The 17,972-nt window shown below is 40.4% G+C and overlaps 1 long non-coding RNA gene across 1 annotated transcript; it reads left to right on the top strand.

The window, feature by feature from the left end:
* Positions 1 to 2,766: 2,766 nt before the first annotated feature.
* LOC309820831 lies at positions 2,767 to 10,014 on the top strand. Its single transcript, XR_014296548.1, has 3 exons — positions 2,767 to 2,826; positions 5,608 to 5,703; positions 9,919 to 10,014. It is a non-coding gene; the product is annotated as an uncharacterized lncRNA (long non-coding RNA).
* Positions 10,015 to 17,972: the final 7,958 nt, after the last annotated feature.

Genomic DNA, 17,972 nt, shown 5'->3' with positions numbered 1-17,972 from the left:
GGAGGAGGAATTACCAGATATCAAGAGTGATAAGATATGGAGGATGGGGTATTCTGGCTAAACTGATTTAGTAGTATTCTTGCTAAAATTTGACAATGCAGAAACAAAAATGAGAACCCAACTCTTGAGGCCTAGTTGAAAAAGAGCTCAGAGGAGCCTGATTAGAGTGTGACCAGCGTAATCTCTAAATATTCCATTTACCTAAATTTTAAAAACTTTTCTGGTACTTTTAAAAATGTCTAATTGTATTGTTGTCAAAGAATGTGGTACTTATGATACCAGTTCTTTGAAATGTGTTGAGACTACTTTTATAACCTAGCATAAGGTCATTTTTTATAACCATATGATTAAAACTTATTTTCATTAATTTGGGGATGCAATATTCTATGTGTTTGTCCATTAAGTAAAACTTGTTAATTTTGCTCTTCAGATATTCTATATCTTCAGTGATTTTTTTCGTGAGATTTTCTGTCAATTTCTGAGAAAAATAGTTTAAAAATAACTCAGTAGATTTGTCAGTTCTCTTCTGTCAATTTTTGCTTTATATATTTTGAAACTCCATTATTAAATACATAAAAGTTTATGAATATTTTCTTTTCATGGTGAATTAACTTTTTTATTTATAAAAAAGTTTTTTTATTTATAATTTATTTATAATTAACTTTTATAATTTATTGTTATGTAATTACCTTTTCCACCTCTAGCAATATTTTTTGCTTTAATGTGTGTGTGTGTGTGTGTGTGTGTGTGTGTGTGTGTGTGTGTGTGTGTTAGTAGCTACATTAACTTTCTGGGGTTAATATTTGCCAGGTATATCTTTTGCCAGTTTTCCACTTTCAAGGTTTGTGTATCCTTATGTTTTAGCATATAGCTTAGATTTATAAAAATGTAGTCTGCCAGTATTTTCCTTTCAGTTGGAAAGTTCGGTTCATGTGCATGTGTAGTGATTACTAATAGACTTGGCATTATTGCTATCATCTTCTTGCATATTTTTTATTTACCTGAGTTTTTATGTTTGTGGGTTGTTGCGTTGTGGTGGGGGGGGGGTGTTGGTTTCTTTTGGTCCTTCTCCCTCTCCCTATTCTACATTCTCTGCCTACTTGTTGGGAAATTGCACACTCTCATGTTGTGAATTTTATCAAGGGCCATTTCTCCACCAAACCATGATGAATATGTTCATGCAGTTTCTGATGTACGAATGACCTTGTAGTCCTGGAACAACTGTCTGATTCAAGGTATTTGAATCGAAAAATACAGTGGTAGATTTTTACTTTGTTTGTTTGTTGCTATCTGGGTTACCTTCACTTGATTAAATGAACTGTGAAGATTTTCATGTTTTTCAATATTTTGAAATAGTTCAAACATCTCTCAAAAAGAAACAGAGTTGGACACTAGTTTAACAGAGTAAAGACATATTTTATTCAGTACTATTACAATAGGGGCTTCAGTAAAACTGAACTCAACTCCCAGTAGAGCAAAGACAGCTGGGGATTTACAGCTCCAACAAGCAGGGTAAAGGGGGTCAGTGGGTGGAAAATTACTAAAAAGGAGACAGCAAATTTGGGGGGATCCTTGCCAAAGGCTGGCCAAGGACTTAGACATCAAGAGTAGGGGATGAGGAATTTGATCAGATATTAATAATCCGGGATTCTACCTAAACTGACTTAGCAGTATTCTTGCTAAAACTGGGCTCCACAAGCCAAGGACAGGGCTCAAGGAGGAGACCTAGTAGAAAAGAAGTCTCATAGGAACCTTCCTAAAGTTTAGTCAAAGGTGGAGTCTTTGTCACATCAATAGAAAGAGGCAGATGAAGCTACCGGTTATTTTTAGAAAAACAAATATTACAATCTAAGCTACCATATAGATCTGCCCCAAATGTCATGTACTTCTCCAAATTCCAGCGGCAGACCCAGCTGTAACTGACAGCTCTGGCCACACATTTAATTAGAGATTTTGTCTGCATTCCTTTTTTTAAAAAAATTAATTTATTTTTGGCTTCATTGGGCCTTCTTTGCTGCGTGCAGGCTTTCTCTAGTTTGCGGTGATCAGGGGGCTACTCTTTGTTGTGGTGCTCAGGCTTCTCATTGCAGTGGCTTCTCTTGCTGCAGAGCACAGGCTCTAGACGCATGGGCTTCAGTAGTTGCAGCACGCAGGCTCAGTAGTTATGGCACACGGGCTTAGTTGCTCTGCCGCATGTGGGATCTTCCCGGACCAGGGCTCGAACCTGTGTACCCTGCATTGGCAGGTGGATTCTTAACCACTGCTCCACCAGCGAAGCCCTTGTCTGCATTGTATACAGTGATAATTCTGAAGCAAATACGGCAGCACCTGACACTGAGCTAGGAAAGGAGGTACAGTAGCCACCATTCATGGAGTGCTCACTCTGCATCTGGTATGTTAACTACCACATCTACTCAGTCTTCTGACAACTTTGCAAGGGACTCCTCTAGGCTCCCTTTATTTCAGAGGAGGAAAGTGAGGCTTAGCCAAGGCTGTCTGCCCCTTCTTCCCTACCCATGGGTTAGGAACCCACAGGTTCTAATGAGAGGCTTCTTTAGGGTTGCCGGGGTAAGGTTACCGCGCAGTCAACTCCTGGCTTGGCAAGCCACAACCCCACCAAAATGAGGTAGCCATTCGGGAAGCCACCACCTTCCGTCCCGCTGGAACCGCCCCTCCCCCCACCATCCGAGGCCCGCGCCTGCGCACTCCTGACGCCCGCGCCGCGCCCCCGCAGCTTTGTGGGAAATGTAGTCCGGCTCCCCGGGGTGGAGATGCTGGGAGGGGCGGCATTGGTCCGCTGGTTGCTGTGGCTCCTGCTGGGAGAGGGTGAGTGCGGGGCCACGGCGGGAGGCACCGGGTCTGGAGGGCGCCGGAGGGCCTGGCGGGAGGAGTCCAGTACAGCCGGGCAGGCCCTTTAGGGGCGGGGCGGGCTGCAGATGGGCCGCGACCTCTCGGACCCTGCGCAGCGCCGGGCTTCTAGTTCCAGATGTTCCTCCTCTCGCCCCGGGGGCCCAGCCGGGTTGGGAACACCGAGAGCTGAGGCGCCGGACGCGGTCCTTCCACCACCTGTCCCCCGAGTGGCGAGGGCAGGGGACCCGACGCGGCGGCCCCGGGTCCCAGGGGCAAGTGAGGGACCGAAGGCTCTGGAAGTCTCACGGACCCTGGGTTCCTCCCCGTCGCGGGCTGTCCTCCGGACCAACCTCGAAAGTCTCGGGGGATGCTGGACCAGGATGTGGGTCTCCGGGCTCCAGCACCTGCCCTTTGTGTAAACCGCATCTCGGGGACCGCCCTCAGTGATTTCCGATTCCTAAGGGTGATGGCGTGGGCTCCCCTTAACTCATCTCTCTGTAAGAATGGGGAGGCCGACCCTGTGCAGATTTCTGCTTCAGGGAATCCTTTTCTTTCTTTTCTTCCTTTATTTATTTATTTATTTATTTAAAGCAGTTTTTCTCTTACCAAACAAAAAGTTCACTGTAGGACAACTAGAAGATTCAGAGGAGCAAAAAGGAAAAAATCATTTGAAAACTGTCAGAATCTGCATGTCAGCATGTATATACGTATAAACACAGAAGCGCTTTGTTTTTCAGCAAATATATGGATATTAGTATTCTTTTCTCCATTTACTTCAAAAGTGAGTGCACAAGTCTTAAGCTCCGTGATTTTTTAATAAATATTTTTATCTGTGTAGTACCACTTAAGATGCAGAATAAACTTTTGTAAGTTTTGAAACTATCTACTTATACCAATTTTTAAGAACAGCTAAGTCTGCTTGTTAATGAACATGAGGAAAAGTATGTCTGTGCCATATTTAATCCTCTCTTTAGGCCTTTGTTTTCTTTCTCAGGGCTGTTGTGGGGTTTTTTGTTTGTTTAGTATTATAAACAATATAGGCCATCTGGCTACATATATCTTTGCATTCTTGTCTCATTCTATAAATCTCTTCAAGTGAAATTTCTAGATCATACTGTAAGGCTTTTGATATCTCCTGTCCTATTCTCTCTAGAAAAGTAGTAGTTTATAAAGATTGCAAGGTAAGGGTGCCTGATTGACCCACAGCACGTCTGAGTGTTACTATTCTCTAACTTTCTGAGAGGTGCAAACAATAGGGTTGTTTAGATTTGCTTATTGAAAACTAGTGAATATTTTTATGCAGTTTGCATTGTGTTATTAAATTGTGTCTGATACACAAGTATATTTCCAATTTCTATGCAGAAATGTTACATTTTCCTATGTTCAGATGTGCAAACCTTCCCTTCATGTTTGGGTCTTTGACATCATTGTTAGAGGGTCTTCTATTCCATATGTTACAAAATGTTCATCTTCATTTTCTTGTAGTACTTTAGTTTCACTTTATACGTAAATTTTTATTCTTTTCCAAATGGTAAGTCCTTGTTCCAAGTTACTGAATCATTCATCCTTTCTTCATTGATGTGAAATGTCACTTTTTTCATATCCTGAATTCTTATATATAAATTTTTTTTCTGAACTGATTGTGTTGGTAGGATTTTAATTTGTTCTATTCACCCTTTTCCCTGGTAGACTATAACATCCACGAGGGTAGAGAGTTTATCTATTTTGTTTACAGCTGTATTCATCCCTTCCCCTAAGAATGGTGCCTGGTACACAGTAGGTGGTCAATAAGATATCTGGTGAATGAGTGACACTATACAGTAACACTATGTTCTAATTATCATAGCTTTATAATATCTGGAGGGCAAGTTCTCACATCCATTGTTATACAACACAATTAACTTTTTTTAAAAAATCATTTTTTCCATAATTAACTTTACAAGATTATTATTTAGCTGTAATTGGTTGGGAATATGTTAAGTTTATAAATTAATTTCAAAGAAGTGACAACTTAGGATACTGTGACATCCTATCCAGGAGTATGGTATGTCTCTATCTGTTCAGCTTACTTTATATATCTAAATAAGCTTAATAAATAAAAACTATAGTTTTCTCTACATTAATACTATACACTTCTTATTTGGCTTATCTGTAGGTGTTATATTGTCGATGAGAAAAGATATTCACAACCTAAAAGTTGAGAGTTCTGTTTTATTCGGCAGGAATTTTTAGGACTTCAAGCCCAGGAGGCAGCATCTCAAGTAACCCTGAGAGAACTGCCCCAAGGAGGCGAGGGGTGGGTGGGGGCTGGGGGGGGGCAGGATATATAGGAGTTTTGCAACAAAGGGCAGGTAGTCTGAATGTCAGAAGATTATGGTTAATTAAAGAAAACCAGATACCTCAAGTTGAGGAATTTAGCACTTTTCTGTGTATGGGAAGATGTAAGAGTCTGGGTTCACTGAAATCATTCCTTTGATACAAATCATTCCTTTGATACTGGGGCCAGTATCCTGTGTTTTCACATCCTGAGTTTCCTCAGGGCTCACTGTGGGGAGTGGCTGCAGTCTGATGGCTGCTAGACGACAGGTATTCTCTTCCTTTCTAAGTTCCCTCAGGGCTCACCAGCTCACTGGTTGTGGCTGCAATCGCTGATGACTGTGACATCCTTTGTTTACTGATATGGCAGGCAGTATTCCATTTCTCAATAGTTTTTGTTGTTGCTGGAGTCTTGTTTCTCACATCTTTTCCTTCCCTCAGCTCTGCCTCCTCTGATCCTGCCCACCCCCTGGGAAGGACACCACAGGAAGGAAGGAGAAGGCAATGGCTGCTGGGCCTCTACTATTGGGAGTTCAGGTGAGCTCATTTTTCTCTCTTAAACCTCTCCCTTACTCCTTGTTCCTGTACTGTAGGTGGGCCTCACCACAGAAAACAGGGCCATTGAGATCTCTGAATGTTGGATGTTTTCCACAAAACTCCCCCTCAGCATCCCTCAGCTAGGTTCTCAGCTTCCAGTTCCTTATTCAGCAGGATGCCTTGGCCTGCTGAGCTGCTGGTATTGTCCAAGTGTCAGAAAAGGAACAAAAATCATGTGAGAGATGGTCCTGGTGCTTATAGGTCTATGGACTTTCAGGGAACATAAAAGAGGTCACATCTCTACAAGGAACAGTCATGATGATTGTACATGTATATGATAATAAGAACAAGCATGGTTAAGTACCCACATTGTCAGTGTTCCAAGACCTGGAAAGAGAGAAGATCAGTGTGGTGACCAGAAGTAGGGTTGGGTAGGGATACCTGGAGAGGATTTGCTGTAATGGAGTCAGAGTGTCCCAAGTTTAAATTCCGACTACCATTTAATAGCTGCACTGTCTTGGGCGAGTGACTTGACTTCCCTTGAAGCATCTGTTCCTCATGTGATGATAGAAATAACAGCATTAACTGTTTGCCACATACTTGACATTGATAAGAATTTCACTGGACTTATTTCATTTGAACTTTCAACAAACTTATGAAGTAGGTATTATTAAATGAAATAAGTAATATAAGTAAAAGGAGCCCAGCTTTGGTTCCTGAAATGTTGAAGGTACTAGCTCAGCGGTAGGCATTCTTAGCGTTATTCCAGCCACTAACTTGGTGTTTTAGAGTTTGTCGACTGAAAAAAAAATGCACAACATGAGGGTTGTGAGTTAAGTTTTATTTGGGGCAAATTGAGGACTATAGCCTGGGAGACAGCATTTCAGATAGCTCTGAGAAACTGCTCCAAAGAAGCAGGGGGGAAGGTCAGTATATATGTGATTTTGGTGAGGTGGGGGAGGTGCATGCAATCAAGCACATATTTTTTTTTTGTAGAAGGTTTCTGCTAGTCTCGTGAAGGTTACTGCTAGTCACGAGGAGCAGACATCACCATGAAGGATTTTAGTGCTTTTCTAGATGTGAGGAGATATAAGAATTGGGCTCATAAAATTGTCTCTTGAAAATATCTGACTATCTGAAGACCTATACTAACAGTTTTTCCCAGAGCAGAGTGCTGATCTCCACCCTGAACTCCTTTCAGGGGATGTTGAAAGTCAGCAGCTGTAGTGGCTCACAATTTGATCCTTGTAGGGGTAGATGGCAAGTGCCAATTTGTAGATGACAAGTTTTAGAGGTGGAGCGAAGGTAGAAGGGACTGGAAGGGAGAGGGAATCAGATACAGTTTGGGGTCAAGTACCAGGAAGGAGGAGTTTGTGTGTTTGGTGGGGTGGTAGGCATGGGAGTAGAGGAGGAGTCAGAGGAATTTAAATAAGGGAGTTGGCATGATAAGAGCTTTTCTAAGAAGAAGTGTTGGACCTCCCTGGTGGCGCAGTGGTTGAGAATCTGCCATGCGGGGGACACGGGTTCAATCCCTTGTCCAGGAAGATCCCACATGCTGCGGAGCAGCTAAGCCTGTGCACCACAACTACTGAGCCTACCCTCTAGAGCCCATGAGCCACAACTACCGAACCCGAGCACCACAACTTCTGAGCCTGCCTGCTGCAACTACTGAAGACCACGTGCCTAGAGCCCGTGCTCCGCAACAAGAGAAGCCACTGTGATGAGAAACCCGCACCCCACTCACCGCAACTAGAGAAAGCCCGCATGCTGCAGCAAAGACCCCGCATAACCAAAAAAAAAAAAAAAAAGAAGAAGCAGTGTCTGTCAGCTAGAGGAAATCATAGAGGGAAAAAAGTGAGTAAGGAGCCTAGGCTTTTTTTGCCCTGTGAGATTGCTTGAAAATGGAACCTGCTAGTTTTTGCTAGAACCTGGAGTTGTTCCTTCTCTGGAAAAGGAAATAAGACATCGGGGCACTTTACCCAGGAAACCTTAAGTTCTTGGGTTGTTTTTGTTTTTGTTTTTAGGGTTAGGTTTACTTAACTTTGTCTGCCATCCCAAAGGACTTGTGGTTTTTCTTTATTCATAAGATCATATGTTAGGATTCTCTTAAATATGTCACTTGGTTATTTACAAGAGGAACCAGTTTAAAGGCTTCATGAAGACAAGCACTAACTGTTGTGATTTTTTTTTAATTAATTAATTTATTTATTTTTGGCTGCATTGGGTCTTCGTTGCTGCGCGCGGGCTTTTCTCTAGTTGTGAGCCGGGGATACTCTTCGTTGTGGTGTGTGGGCTTCTCATTACAGTGGCTTCTCTTGTTGAGGAGCACAGGCTTTAGGCGCACAGGCTCAGTAGTTGTGGCACACGGGCTTAGTTGCTCCGTGACATGTGGAATCTTCCCAGACCAGGGCTTGAACCTGTGTCGCCTGCATTGGCAGGTGGATTCTTAACCATTGTACCACCAGGGAAGTCCAACTGTTGTGATTTCTATTTGTACTACTTTCTCTTCTCAGTGTTATCAAGCTCAGTTTTAAAAGGCAACATAACTCACAAAAATAGGTATCAGAGAGAGGGAGTTTCTGGAAGAGGGGAAGCTTTAAGGAGGGAGCACCCGGAAGATTTTGGTTGATGTAGGTTGTGGTATGGTTGTCAATAGCCTTGATTTTATTTTATTTAGTTAAAATAGCACTAACTAAATTTTTAAATCAGCTTTATTTTTCAGGTATAATTTACATAAAATAACCCACTTAAAGCATATAATTCATTGAGTTTTGACAAATTTATGCACCAACATCATCACCACCCCAGTCAAGCTATAGAACATTTTTATCACCCCAGAAAGTATCCATACCCTTCCTGTCCACAGTCCCCATCCCAGGCAACCATTGGTTTGATTTCTGAATACTTCAGTATGTGTTTCCTAAAAATAAGGACCCTGGTTTTTTTTTGTAGAAAAAGGTACATGTTTATTTTTCACTCAGGCATAAGCAAAGCAAGGTCATTCCTGGGAGAGGGGCATGACCCACCAGCAAAAGGGCTGTCATAGTGTCAGAGGGTGGGAATGGTGATAGATTGAGGCCTGCAGTAAAAATATATATAGTGTAAGGGCTGTGCTGAGCCCCACCCAGGGAATGCAGTGGAGAATATATTGGCTATTATTAACTTGACAAATATTTAATAGTTTAGCCAAAAGGCATTTGCTGAGCAAAGGACCCTGTTTTACATAGCCAAAATATAATTATCAAAATGAGGAAACTTACTCTGATACACTACTGTTAACTAATCTACAGACCTTACTCTTAATTTGCCACAAATGTCCTTTATCTGGTCCAGGAACTAATCCAGATCACATCTGGCATTTAGCTGTCCTGTCTCCTTAGTCTCCCTTAACCTGGAGCAGTTCTCAGTCTTTGTCTTTGACGACTTTTGACACTTTCGAAGAGTATAGTGATTGATTTAGGAGGTATCAGTGCAGCATTAGAGCTGTATTCCTTTTGTCATCTTTACTAATATTTTCATCTTTCCTACATTGGCCAGTGATGTGCCTGTGAATTGCCCGAGTATGACTTGTGTTTGCCTTTAAGTTTTATCTTCCTTTTCTGAATATAAATATTAGGCATATAGTTCTAAAAAGAAATTAAGGCCATAAGATATATTTCTAGGTCTCAAATCCTCAAAAATAACTATGGATGTACATTCTTCTAGCCTTTAAGATAGCTTTTTATATCCTTTGCCCCTTTTTATATTGAGTTGTTTATATATAAAAGAAGCCTTTTATATAATGTGGATATTAGTCCTTTCCCATAAATTGTCATTCTTGTTCTCTGTCATTTTTCTTCTAAAATTTTTTATAATCTTCTACAAATAAGTTTTGAAGTCCTATGCAGTTCACTTTCCTTTTCCCTTGTTTGGCTTTGGGATCGTTGCTGTGAAAGGCTTTCTGTACCCTAAGGTTATAGAAATACTTTTCTACATTTTTTATTAGTTTTATCATTTTAAATTTAGATTCTTGAGCTATCTGGAATTTATTGTATATATGTGAGGTTGTATTCTAACTTCATTTAACATGGTGTGGTGAGGCATTTCATCATCCATCCTTTCATTTAACAGATTTTTAGCACCTCCCTACCACGTGCTAAGCAGCGTTCTGGGTTCTAGGAAGGTAGCAGTGAATGAAACAGGTAACACCCCTTCCTCCTGGATCTTCTCTTCTAGAAAGAGGAGGCAGCAGTGAAGAAGAAATACTGCTGAGGACGAGGTTACGTGCTGTGATGGCCACGCAGCAGGGTGGCCTGGCTGAGTGTGACGGGGCACCTTTGAGGAGATGGCATTCAAACTGTTGTAAATCTGTTGAAATAATCTATTGAATAATCTGCTTATTATCCATTGATTTGAAATGCTACCTTTAAAATATACTAAATTTATATATGTATATAAGATGTGCACATATAATATATTCACACACATACATACGTGCATGAGTTTATTTTTCTGGATTCTGTTCTATTGCTCTATTTCTACTATAGTAACACACTCTTTGTTTTAGAATTTATTTTGTTATTTTATAAAGAAAATCCACCCCCCCCCCTTGTTTTTCTTTGCAAAATTTTGGTTACTGTACTGTTCTTATACATTTATCTTTAGGGTCAAATTTTGTTAGCTATAATCAAGTTCTAACAGAAACAGTTAAAAAGAAAAAATATGCAATTTGGATTTGGATTCATTAAATCTGTATGAATTTGAGGAAGATTACCATATTTACAATGTTTATTCTTCCTACTGAGTAAAAAAATTACCCTTCATTTTATTTGGATCTTTCATTATGGATTTTGTTAACTTTGATCATGAGGCTCTTGCTTATTCCTAGTAAGTATATTCTGAGGTGTTTCATTTTTGTTGCACTGTGATTGGGATTTATCCATGATTGTGACTCTGTTAAAAAAAAAAAGAAGAAATTGGGTTGCTAAGAATTATATTTGAAGACACTTTGCTGTTGTGGTGCCTAAAACTTCATCACTATTGTATCTTCTTTATAAAGTATACTTTCATTATTAAAATATCCCTATTTATTCCATTTGATAATTCATCTTTTTAAAGAATAACAATATCAAAAAAGCCTGTGTTTCAGGTTTAAGAAAACCTCTGCATAAAGGAGATAAACCCACGAAGCTGCTTATTTCAAACACCCTGAGTTACCCCGTGCCTCATGTAGTGCTGGGGAGAAAAAACGCATAATAAGTGGAAAGGAGAAAGGCAGAAAACATTTTAAGGGATTAACAACAAATACATTTTATGAACGATACAGTTAAGTTTCACTTCAGCCTTTTAAAATGCCTTTCTGTACTAATCTACCCAGGGCTCCATAGTACGTTACATAGCAGGGACAAGCTCTGCAGCACGAGGGCTGGAGGTTTGGGGTGGGTAGGTTCTGCACGTAAGGGAATCTAGGGAATAGAAGAATCTAGGGAAGTGGGGAAGATCAGCATATAGCCCATAGGAGTCTGAGTTTGGGCTTTTAATTTTGCCCAATATGTTCAGCTAAAAAGGCGATTGCCTTGTAATTAATTTATTGAAAGTAGAGTAATTTTTGGAAAGAGTGTCATATTTCTGCTCTGTTGTTTTTCAGAAAGAAGGGGCTTATGTTTTGTTTCCACATATATTCTACCTTATCTGATATTGATATGGTCTCCTCCATGCCTTTTTGTTTGTTTGCTTTTGCCTGCTATATCTTATCTCTATCACCACCCCTTTTTAACAATTTTTTGGTTTGTGTTTTAGGTGTATCTCTTGTATGTGCCATATAATTGTGTTTTAAACCAATTTTACAGTTTTTGTCTATTAATAGACAAAGTCAACCCATTTACATTTGTTGTTATGCATGTATCAAGTCTTTTTCTGGTTATTTAATGATTTGTCCTTATTATGCTTTCTTGTTTCCTTTCTTCTCCTTGCTTTAAATTTTTGAACTGATGATTTTTCTTGTTTCCTTTTCTTCCTTTCATAAAATGAAAATTCTGCCATGTATTTATATCCTGCTAGTAGCTACTTTTACTTTTCTTGACACTATTTGTCAGTGATTTTTAACATATTTTTTGTTATTTTGATATATTGATTTAAAAGTATTAGGAGAAAACAATGAGGTAGAAAGATATATGATAAATTCTGTGCCTCAGGGTTGACACTTTTTTCTGGAGTTCATAGCCAGTAGGATGTAAAATACACAACTTGCTTGGAAATTGGTTTCATTCCATCTCTGGTCTCTCCAGTCCTTTTCTTTCCACTAACTTTCTCCCCTTTGCCTATTCACATATTACAGTGCTCTCTGTCCTTAAAGGAAAACCTTTTCCATTGCTTTATTTACACGACTTATTCCTTACTTCTTTTCATACAGTGTTATCTCTCATCTTCACAAAAAGTTTGAAGTAATTTCATCTGGCTGCTTCTGATTCCTGATCCTATCTTCCTTATCTTCTCCACTGTAAGCTGACTTCTTCCTTCATGACTCTTCTGAAATTAGCTAATTTTCGAATCAGCAGATTCTTTTCAATCATCATTCTGTTTGACCCACCCAGCTTCTGATAGTGTTGACTAGTCCCTCCTCTTTGAAACCCTCTTTCTCCTGAGCTTCAATCCTGAGTCTCCTTCCATCTCCCTTTCTGTCTTTCTCTCGCTCTTCCTCTTGCTGAGGATTGCTAGGGTCTTTTCTTGGCCTTCTCCTCACAACATGAGGAGTTGAATGGCCTTGGGTTCAAGCTGTATGATCTTGGAGAGGTTATTTAACCTTTTTGTTCCTCAGATTCCTCATCTGTAAAATGATGACTTTAATTCTGTCACTTTAGCAGGTTGTCCTTTGGATTAAATGAGCTGAGGCATACGAACCTCCTATTAGTACAGAACTGAGTACAATGTGAGTTATCATTTATGGTAACTGCCACTCAGTTAGTGTTCCCTCTTTGTATTAGTTAGGGTTCTCCAGAGAAACAGAACCAATAGGATATATGTAGATATACAGAAAGAGATTATGAGGAATTGGCTCACACAATTATGCAGGACAAAGAGTCCCCATGATCTGCCATCTATACTCGTAGGGCTCAGGAAAGCCAGTGCTGCAGTCCCACTCCAAACGCGGAGGCCTGAGATCCAGGGACCAATGGTGTTAAGTCCTGGTCTGAGTCTGAAGGCTCAAGAGGTAGGAGCATTTATGTCTAAGGGCAGGAGAAAATGGCTATCTCAACTCAAGCAGAGAGAGCAAATTCACCTTTCCTCAGCCTTTTTGTTCTATTTGGGCCCTCAGCAGATTGGATGATGCCCTCCCACCTCTTTGCTCAGTCTACTGATTCAAATGGGAGAACTCTCACAGAAATACCCAGAAATAATGCTTTACCAACTCTCCGGGCATACCTTAGCCCAGTCAAGTTGACACATGAAATTAACCATCATACGCATCAAACAGATAGTGAATGCTTACAGAGTTTTATTTCCTAGTCTAAGGGCTAGAAAACAAAGCTCAAATGGTCTTATAAATTTGAAATGCCATTTTCAAGTCCAGCTGGGTGTTTTGTTGGTTGTCTCATAGACCAACCACAGTCTAGATTTATCCTGTTTGCACATGCTTTCCCCGCATTAACTGGAATTCCCACCCAGTGATTGTAAAGCCTAAAACTCCATGTGCTGCTTCTACAACTCTCAGCTTTAGGGAGCTCCAAAGACCTCGTTGTGAGTTCCCCTGCTCTCCCTGGATAGGCCCCCACCCACTGGGAAAGGCTCCACACCCAACTAGCTCCCCTGTCAGCCTGGCCAGGTACACCCCTCCTAATCCTCAACCTAATGGTTTTCACCTCCCTAGCAGCCCACGGAAGTGTTCAAACAAGCCAGTCGCATCTTCCCGTGGGAACCAAGGGTCACCTCAGCCTCCTGTCAGCACCAAGTCTGCCTCCCACAGCCCCTGCGGTTCACTGTGCCTGAGTACAGGCCCCGAGTGGTCTTGCATGGCATGGGGTTTTGAGACCAACTTGTGACTAATGAACTCCTGTCAGGCTCATCTGTCCAGTGCTGGGTGTCATATATTCGGTCACCGTGTGCTATTTAGGGTGGGGAATACCTCCTTCATCAATGGAGTGAATAGGATACAATCAGAACACCACCTACTCTTCTCCAGTGCTAATCTAGAGCAGCCTTCACTATCCTTCCCTATGACTCCTTATACCTCCTCTTCCTGTCCTTAAATGTGAGAGCACTTTGTATATTTGTCTCTGATTATTTCATGATAATGTCGGTTTTTGTTGCAGGTGTTTAGTTTCTTTTGGAGGATAATATTTTTCTCTCACAGATCTCTTCTGTCCCTTCTAATGCTGCTTGTTTTTTTGTTTTTTAATTTCCATAGAGGGTGTTATTGGCATAATCCTTTGTTCAGTAGAAATTTATAGTTTCAGGAATCAGTGACATTCAAGGATGTGTCTGTAGATCTTACCTGGGAGGAGTGGGTCCAATCTAAATTCTGCTCAGAGGAACTTGTATGGAAAGTGATACAGTAACCTGGTTTCGCTGGGTAAGGACTTCTCCTTGTAACTCAAAACCTACCTATTGCCATCTTTCCCACTATTGACATCTTGTACAGCCTCTGAAATTTGTGAATTTGGACTTGAAATCCTGATACTACAGGACATGGTTTTAGGGTAGTTCCTTAGTGTCCTGTCTTTCAAGGTGAAAGGCCTTCTCTATAGAGAATGGAAAACTGGGAAATCTCAGAAGCCGCACCTTCCTTTGTTACAGAAGCCCTGAAGATGAAGGGATAAGACATATGCTGGGAGTGGTTTTTATACTCAGTTCAGAAGTCAAATTTAGTGTTTTTCCTCCCGAGCAGGGCATCAGCTTTCCAAACCAAATGTGATATCTCAGCTGGATTGAGAACTGAGCCTGATGACAAAAGAACATCCAGGGTGCATTTCCCCAGGTAAGGATCTGGCTGCAAGAACTTGTTCCATGAGTGTCACCTTGGGGAGAAACCACTACAGAGGTCCCTGGGTCTCTTGAGACCTGTACCATTTGCTGTGTGTTTCTCAAATGCCTCTGCATTGTTGATGTCACTCATCCTACTGAGGTCTTGCATGTGTCCTTACCTCAGTGGGAGGTAATATCTTATGAGGATTAAATGAGTTACTACATTTGTGACTCTTTTAAATTGCCTGGAACATACTGAACATTCAGTAAATATCAGCAGTTATTATTTCCTCTTCTGTCATCTGTGCTTTCTGTTCTTTTTCTTTCTTTCTTTCTTTTTTTTTTTGGCCATGCTGCGCAGCTTATGGGATCTTAGTTCCCTGACCAGGTATCCAACCCGGGCCCTTGGCGGTGAGAGCGTGGAGTCCTAACCACTGGACCACCAGGGATTTCCCTCATTTGTACTTTCAATCCCTGTCTTTCTATCCCGCTCTACTTTATTCTCTTTATTTTTTTTCGTGAATCTTCTTGGCCATTACCTATATCCATAGCTTCCTTTCCATTATTCATTTAAACATTTGTCAGCTTTTTAAAAGGAGACTAACGTTTCTCTTCCTGTGAATTATATAGGTGTTTTATACAGTCTTCATTTAAAAACAAATGACGAGTGAGTTTAGCCCTGTTCTTTTTACTAGTAACCTTACATTTTATGTATTTCCTTTCTCATTCCTAAATTTTTAATCTGAATCTACTACTTATTTAATCCCATTCTCCTCTAAGCATTTAATGCTTCATAATCTTTGTTATCTGCCTACTAATCCCCCTCACAACTGAAATTTCTTTATTAGATGTTATCATGACTTTTCTCTGAAAAAATGCATTTTATACCTTTATCTTTTCTACTCATGTGAGTGTTGATCACTTCTTTTCATACACTGTTTAAAGAGTTAGGCAGATACTTTTTGATGTCTGGATAGTGTATGGCTATCTAAATACAGAGCAATAAAAGAAATCAGTAAAAAAACATTGATAGGAAAAAAATCATCTTGTGACCATCGCTGCTTGTTTCCATTAAGCTTTCTAAAGAACAGGATTCTGGAAGAGTCACTGTGTCAAAGGATATATACATTTTTCTGGCTCTTGCTACATATTGTATTTGGATATTATCTTATGCTTTTCATGCTAATTTTTTGGTATAGAATGATTGCTTAAGGTAGCTTTAATTAACTTTATTACAGATTTCTGTGGATTCAATTACTATTGCTATTTGTATTCTTACATAAATAACAAACAAATGTTTTTTGAGCACTGGGCCCTGTTCCTAACATTGGGTGTAGAGCAATGAGCAAAACAGGCAGAGTTTCCACGGGGAGTTTATAGTCTAGTCGGGGAAACAATAAATTAATCAAGAAAGAAGGCAGGGAAGGAGAAGGGAGAAGAAAGGAAGGAAGAAGGGAGGGACTGACTATTCATAGAGTCAGGTGCTGCGTAGAAAAACAAAGCATCATAAGGGAAGTAATCAGTTAACAGGAGTGCTGTTTTATAGGGGTGATCAGGGAAGGCCTCTTCTTTAAGGTGACTACTGAACAGATACTCAAAGTGATGGTCATGTGGGAGCAGATTCTGGACACAGGGAGCAGCAGGTGCAAAGACCTTGTGGTAAATTGCATGGCATTGTTTGAAGGGAAAATATGAGATGTGAAGATTTCTTTAAACTTTGTCTTTCAGTTCTTCTGTGAAAAAATTTATTTCTACTATCATATTTTTTATTTCTACGAGCCTTCTCTTCTCTAAGTGCTCCTTCTTTTTTAATAGCAATCTTTTAAAATGCATGTATTAAATTCTCTTGTCTGTATGAGGATATATAAATTATATTTTTGGTAGGGGTTTTTTGTTTTTGTTTTGGTTTTCTTTTGCAGCATTTTGCTCCCTAGATTATTTTGGTGCATTTATTTATGACTTTGTCATTCTTTCACTGTCATGTTGGTGGGTTTTCTAGAAGCATCAAAGGCAAACAAAGGTATTGCTCATACTGGATTTTCCTCTCCCAGTTTTTTACCCACCTTCCAACTTCTCTATTGGGCTGAATCCTAAAGATTTATCACTTGCATATGATTACATTTCACACTGTATTTCTCTTGTCTCTTTGAATATCTATCTAGCCACTAGTATGTAGGCTCACTGAATTGTCATGATTGAGCTTACTTTTATTTATATGCCCTGCCTAGCATGTTGTCTGTGAGAGTAGGTATTTAATATCTTTGTTGAGTGAATATTAGATGACATCAAGTAGAATTTTTAGTAATCAGGTAAAACTATAGCTTTGAAAATTATATTTATTACACTCATATCAATGAATATTTTAATTATCAGGAAGAGCGAATAAGAAGGGCAAAGCAGCAAGGATGGAATCTTGAGGAATAACATTTGACTGGGGGCCAAAGATGCTCTAGCAAAAGTGACAGAAAAAGTGGTCAGAGGGAGAGGAGAGAGTTATGGAGAGCTGGGCCAAGGGAAGAGAGAAAAACAGAGAAGAGTGCAACAGTGCCAAGTAAGAAATGAGAAACGCTATTGGTCTTAGTGTAGAGGAAGTGGCCTGTAACCCAGGGAGGAGCACTCTGGTGCTGCAGGACATGTGCCTGGGGAGAAGAGTGAAGAAGTAAAGGAGGACTTTTATGGGGAATTCCCTGGCGAATTCCTTTTATGGGGAATTCCTTTTATGGGGAATTCTAGTGGTTAGGACTCTGCACTCTCACTGCCAAGGGCCTAGGTTCAATCCCTGGTCAGGGAACTAAGATCCCACAAGCCGTATGGCAAGTCCCACCACCACCACCCCGCCCCCCACCTCCCCTAAAAGGAGAGACTTTTAAGTACAGACTATCCTTTCAACAAAGTTAACTTTGAAGGAAAAGGAAGAAAGGGCAGGACCTGAAAGAAGTCAGATGTAGAATGCCTCCGATTTGTTTTTTACTGAGATAGAGACTTGAATGTATTTACAAGAGTAGAGAGGTACCTGTTGGAGAGAAGGAAATAAAGACACAGAAAAGTGGAGGAAGAGAACGGAGCTCAGAAAACATGATGTGCAAATTCCAGATCTTGTTCTTTCTAGATTTTCTTTGATGTTACTGCCAGTTAGTCTCATTATGCTGTCCAAAACCAAGAGGGGAAAGCGGCAACCAAGTGCTGTGCTCAGCTCTTCCCCAGGTATCATCTGATTTACCTCTCTGTATGAGTAAATGTATATGTGTGTATACATGCACACACAAAGGGAGAGAATTTATGTGCTCTTACCGAGTCCCCATGTACCTTCATGCCACCTTCATAATGAG

The sequence above is a fragment of the Grampus griseus genome, assembly GCF_964374135.1.
Source record: "Grampus griseus genome assembly, chromosome: 3".
Taxonomy (NCBI): Eukaryota; Metazoa; Chordata; class Mammalia; order Artiodactyla; family Delphinidae; genus Grampus; species Grampus griseus.
This window is presented reverse-complemented; position numbering and strand designations above follow the sequence as displayed.